Genomic DNA, 6,721 nt, shown 5'->3' with positions numbered 1-6,721 from the left:
TTGAAACCCTAACCCTAATTTGAAACCCTAGTTTGAAACCGTAACCCTAATGTAAAACCCTAGTTTGTAACCCTAACCCTAATTTGAAACCCTAGTTTGAAACCCTAACCCTAATGTTAAACCCTAGTTTGAAACCTAAACCTTAATGTAAAACCCTAGTTTGAAACCCTAACCCTAATTTGAAACCCTAGTTTGAAAACCTAACCCTAATGTAAAACCCTAGTTTGAAACACTAACCCTAATGTAAAACCCTAGTTTGAAGCATTAACCCTAATGTAAAACCCTAGTTTGAAACCCTAACCCTAATGTTAAAGCCTAGTTTGTAACCCTAACCCTAATGTAAAACCCTAGTTTGAAACCCTAACCCTAATTTGAAACCCTAGTTTGAAACCCTAACCCTAATGTAAAACCCTTGTTTGAAACCCTAACCCTAATGTAAAACCCTAGTTTGAAACACTAAGCCTAATTTGAAACCGTAGTTTGAAACCCTAACCCTGATGTAAAACCCTAGTTTGTAACCCTAACCCAAATGTAAAACCCTAGTTTGAAACCCTAACCCTAATGTAAAACCCTAGTTTGAAACCCTAACCCTATTGTAAAACCCTAGTTTGAAGAATTAACCCTAATGTAAAACCCTAGTTTGAAACCCTAACCCAAATGTTAAACCCTAGTTTGAAACCCTAACCCTAAATTGAAACCCTAGTTTGAAACCCTAACCCTAATGTAAAACCCTAGTTTGAAGCACTAACCCTAATGTAAAACACTAGTTTGAAACGCTAACCCTAATGTAAAACCCTAGTTTGAAACCCCAAATCTAATTTGAAACCATAGTTTAAAACCCTAAACCTAATGTAAAACCCTAGTTTGAAGCATTAACCCTAATGTAAAACACTAGTTTGAAACGCTAACCCTAATGTTAAACCCTAATTTGAAACCCTAACCCTAATGTAAAACCCTAGTTTGAAACCCTAACCTTAATGATAAACCCTAGTTTGAAACCCTAACCCTAATGTAAAACCCTAGTTTGTAACCCTAACCCTAATGTAAAACCATAGTTTGAAACCCTAACCCTAATGTAAAACCCTAGTTTGAAGCAATAACCCTAAATTATAACCCTAGTTTGAAACTCTTACCCTAATGTAAAACCCTAGTTTGAAACCCTAACCGTAATGTAAAACCCTAGTTTGTAACCCTAACCCTAATGTTAAACTCTAGTTTGAAACCCTAACCCTAAGGTAAAACCCTAGTTTGAAACCCTAACCCTAATGATAAACCCTAGTTTGAAACCCTAACCCTAATGCAAAACCCTAGTTTGAAACCCTAACCCTAATGTAAAACCCTTGTTTGTAACCCTAACCCAAATGTAAAGCCCTAGTTTGAAACCCAACCCTAATGTAAAACCCTAGTTTAAAACCCTAACCCTAATGTAAAACCCTAGTTTGAAACCCTAACCCCAATGATAAACCCTAGTTTGAAACCCTAACCCTAAATTGAAACCCTAGTTTGAAACCCTAACCCTAATTTAAAACCCTAGTTTGAAACCCTAACCCTAATGTAAAACCCTAGTTTGTAACCCTAACCCTAATGTAAAACCCTAGTTTGAAACCCTAAACCTAATGTAAAACCCTAGTTTGAAACCCTAAGCCTAATTTGAAACCCTAGTTTGAAACCCTAACCCTAATTTGAATCCCTAGTTTGAAATCCTAACCCTAATGTGAAACCCTAGTTTGAAACCCTAACCCTAATTAGAAACCCTAGTTTGAAACCCTAACCCTAATGTAAAACCCTAGTTTGTAACTCTAACCCTAATGTAAAATGACTGTTTTGAAACCCTAACCCTAATGTAAAACCCTTGTTTGAAACCCTAACCCTAATGTAAAACCCTAGTTTGAAAACCTAACCCTAATGTAAAACCCTAGTGTGAAACCCTAACCCTAATTTTTAACCACTGTTTTTAAACCCTAACCCTAATGTAAAACCCTAGTTTGAAACCCTAAGCCTAATTTGAAACCCTAGTTTGAAACCCTAACCCTAATGTAAAACCCTAGTTTGAAACCCTAACCCTAATGTAAAACCCTAGTTTGTAACCCTAACCCTAATGTAAAATGACTGTTTTGAAACCCTAACCCTAATGTAAAACCCTTGTTTGAAACCCTAACCCTAATGTAAAACCCTAGTTTGAAACCCTAAGCCTAATTTGAAACCCTAGTTTGAAACCCTAACCCTAATGTAAAACCCTAGTTTGAAACCCTAACCCTAATGTAAAACCCTAGTTTGTAACCCTAACCCTAATGTAAAATGACTGTTTTGAAACCCTAACCCTAATGTAAAACCCTTGTTTGAAACTCTAACCCTAATGTAAAACCCTAGTTTGAAACCCTAATCCTAATTTTAAACCCTAGTTTGTAACCCTAACCCTAATGTAAAACCCTAGTTTGAAACCCTAACCCTAATGTTAAACCCTAGTTTGAAACCCTAACCCTAATGTAAAACCCTTGTTTGAAACCCTAACCCTAATGTAAAACCCTAGTTTGAAACCCTAAGCCTAATTTGAAACCCTAGTTTGAAACCCTAACCCTAATGTAAAACCCTAGTTTGTAACCCTAACCCAAATGTAAAACCCTAGTTTGAAACCCTAACCCTAATGTAAAACCCTAGTTTGAAACCCTAACCCTAATGTAAAACCATAGTTTGAAGCATTAACCCTAATGTACAACCCTAGTTTGAAGCACTAACCCTAATGTAAAACACTAGTTTGAAATGCTAACCCTAATGTAAAACCCTAGTTTGAAACCCCAAATCTAATTTGAAACCATAATTTAAAACCCTAACCTTAATGTAAAACCCTAGTTTGAAACCCTAACCCTAATTTGAAACCCTAGTTTGAAAACCTAACCCTAATGTAAAACCCTAGTTTGAAACACTAACCCTAATGTAAAACCCTAGTTTGAAGCATTAACCCTAATGTTAAACCCTAGTTTGAAACCCTAACACTAAATTGAAACCCCAGTTTGAAACCCTAACCCTAATGTAAAACCCTAGTTTGAAACCCTAACCCTAATGTAAAACCCTAGTTTGTAACCCTAACCCTAATGTAAAACCTTAGTGTGAAACCCTAACCCTAATGTAAAACCCTAGTTTGAAACCCTAACCCTAATGTAAAACCCTAGTTTGAAACCCTAACCCTAATTTGAAACCCTAGTTTGAAACCCTAACCCTAATGTAAAACCCTTGTTTGAAACCCTAACCCTAATGTAAAACCCTAGTTTGAAACCCTAACCCTAATGTTAAAGCCTAGTTTGTAACCCTAACCCTAATGTAAAACCCTAGTTTAAAACCCTAACCCTAATGTTAAACCCTAGTTTGAAACCCTAACCCTAATGTAAAACCCTTGTTTGAAACCCTAACCCTAATGTAAAACCCTAGTTTGAAACACTAAGCCTAATTTGAAACCGTAGTTTGAAACCCTAACCCTAATGTAAAACCCTAGTTTGTAACCCTAACCCAAATGTAAAACCCTAGTTTGAAACCCTAACCCTAATGTAAAACCCTAGTTTGAAACCCTAACCCTAATGTAAAACCCTAGTTTGAAGCATTAACCCTAATGTAAAACCCTAGTTTGAAACCCTAACCCAAATGTTAAACCCTAGTTTGAAACCCTAACCCTAAATTGAAACCCTAGTTTGAAACCCTAACCCTAATGTAAAACCCTAGTTTGAAGCACTAACCCTAATGTAAAACACTAGTTTGAAACGCTAACCCTAATGTAAAACCCTAGTTTGAAACCCCAAATCTAATTTGAAACCATAGTTTAAAACCCTAAACCTAATGTAAAACCCTAGTTTGAAGCATTAACCCTAATGTAAAACACTAGTTTGAAACGCTAACCCTAATGTTAAACCCTAATTTGAAACCCTAACCCTAATGTAAAACCCTAGTTTGAAACCCTAACCCTAATGATAAACCCTAGTTTGAAACCCTAACCCTAAATTTAAACCCTATTTTGAAACCCTAACCCTAAGGTAAAACCCTAGTTTGAAACCCTAACCCTAATGTAAAACCCTAGTTTGTAACCCTAACCCTATTGTAAAACCATAGTTTGAAACCCTAACCCTAATGTAAAACCCTAGTTTGAAGCAATAACCCTAAATTATAACCCTAGTTTGAAACTCTTACCCTAATGTAAAACCCTAGTTTGAAACCCTAACCGTAATGTAAAACCCTAGTTTGTAACCCTAACCCTAATGTTAAACCTTAGTTTGAAACCCTAACCCTAAGGTAAAACCCTAGTTTGAAACCCTAACCCTAATGCAAAACCCTAGTTTGAAATACTAACCCTAATGTAAAACCCTTGTTTGTAACCCTAACCCAAATGTAAAGCCCTAGTTTGAAACCCAACCCTTATGTAAAACCCTAGTTTGAAGCATTAACCCTAATGTAAAACACTAGTTTGAAACCCTAACACTAAATTGAAACCCCAGTTTGAAACCCTAACCCTAATGTAAAACCCTAGTTTGAAACCCTAACCCTAATGTTAAACCCTAGTTTGTAACCCTAACCCTATTGTAAAACCATAGTTTGAAACCCTAACCCTAATGTAAAACCCTAGTTTGAAGCAATAACCCTAAATTATAACCCTAGTTTGAAACTCTTACCCTAATGTAAAACCCTAGTTTGAAACCCTAACCGTAATGTAAAACCCTAGTTTGTAACCCTAACCCTAATGTTAAACCCTAGTTTGAAACCCTAACCCTAAGGTAAAACCCTAGTTTGAAACCCTAACCCTAATGCAAAACCCTAGTTTGAAACCCTAACCCTAATGTAAAACCCTTGTTTGTAACCCTAACCCAAATGTAAAGCCCTAGTTTGAAACCCAACCCTTATGTAAAACCCTAGTTTGAAGCATTAACCCTAATGTAAAACACTAGTTTGAAACCCTAACCCTAATTATAAGCCCTAGTTTGAAACCCTAACCCTAATGTAAAACCCTAGTTTGAAACCCTAACCCTAATGATAAACCCTAGTTTGAAACCCTAACCCTAAATTGAAACCCTAGTTTGAAACCCTAACCCTAATTTAAAACCCTAGTTTGAAACCCTAACCCTAATGTAAAACCCTAGTTTGTAACCCTAACCCTAATGTTAAACCCTAGTTTGAAACCCTAACCCTAATGTAAAACCCTAGTTTGAAACCCTAACCCTAATGTAAAACCATAGTTTGAAGCATTAACCCTAATGTAAAACCCTAGTTTGAATCCCTAACTCTAATGTAAAACCCTAGTTTGAAACCGTAACCCTAATTTGAAGCCCTAGTTTGAAACACTAACCCTAATGTAAAACCCTAGTTTGAAACCGTAACCCTAATTTGAAACCCTAGTTTGAAACACTAACCCTAACGTAAAACCCTAGTTTGAAACCCTAACCCTAACGTTAAACCCTAGTTTGAAACCCTAACCCTCATGTAAAACCCTTGTTTGTAACCCTAACCCAAATGTAAAGCCCTAGTTTGAAACCCAACCCTTATGTAAAACCCTAGTTTGAAGCATTAACCCTAATGTAAAACACTAGTTTGAAACCCTAACCCTAATTATAAGCCCTAGTTTGAAACCCTAACCTTAATGTAAAACCCTAGTTTGAAACCCTAACCCTAATGATAAACCCTAGTTTGAAACCCTAACCCTAAATTGAAACCCTAGTTTGAAACCCTAATTTAAAACCCTAGTTTGAAACCCTAACCCTAATGTAAAACCCTAGTTTGTAACCCTAACCCTAATGTAAAACCCTAGTTTGAAACCCTAAACCTAATGTAAAACCCTAGTTTGAAACCCTAAGCCTAATTTGAAACCCTAGTTTGAAACCCTAACCCTAATTTGAATCCCTAGTTTGAAATCCTAACCCTAATGTGAAACCCTAGTTTGTAACTCTAACCCTAATGTAAAATGACTGTTTTGAAACCCTAACCCTAATGTAAAACCCTTGTTTGAAACCCTAACCCTAATGTAAAACCCTAGTTTGAAAACCTAACCCTAATGTAAAACCCTAGTGTGAAACCCTAACCCTAATGTAAAACCCTAGTTTGTAACCCTAACCCTAATGTAAAATGACTGTTTTGAAACCCTAACCCTAATGTAAAACCCTTGTTTGAAACCCTAACCCTAATGTAAAACCCTAGTTTGAAACCCTAAGCCTAATTTGAAACCCTAGTTTGAAACACTAACCCTAATGTAAAACCCTAGTTTGTAACCCTAACTCTAATGTAAAACCCTAGTTTGAAACCCTAACCCTAATGTAAAACCCTAGTTTGAAACCCTAATCCTAATGTAAAACCCTTGTTTGAAACCCTAACCCTAATTTTAAACCCGAGTTTGAAACCCTAACCCTAATGTAAAACCCCTTGTTTGTAACCCTAACCCTAATTTGAAACCCTAGTTTGAAACCCTAACCCTAATGTTAAACCCTAGTTTGAAACCCTAACCCTAATGTAAAACCCTAGTTTGAAACCCTAACCCTAATTTGAAACCCTAGTTTGAAATCCTAACCCTAATGTAAAACCCCGTGTTTGTAACCCTAACCCTAATTTGAAACCCTAATTTGAAACCCTAACCCTAATGTTAAACCCTAGTTTGAAACCCTAACCCTAATGTAAAACCCTAGTTTGAAACCCTAACCCTAATTTGAAACCCTTGTTTGAAACCCTAACCCTAATTTGAAACCCCTGTTTG

This window comes from Vanacampus margaritifer, unplaced genomic scaffold (assembly GCF_051991255.1).
Source record: "Vanacampus margaritifer isolate UIUO_Vmar unplaced genomic scaffold, RoL_Vmar_1.0 HiC_scaffold_27, whole genome shotgun sequence".
Taxonomy (NCBI): Eukaryota; Metazoa; Chordata; class Actinopteri; order Syngnathiformes; family Syngnathidae; genus Vanacampus; species Vanacampus margaritifer.
This window is presented reverse-complemented; position numbering follows the sequence as displayed.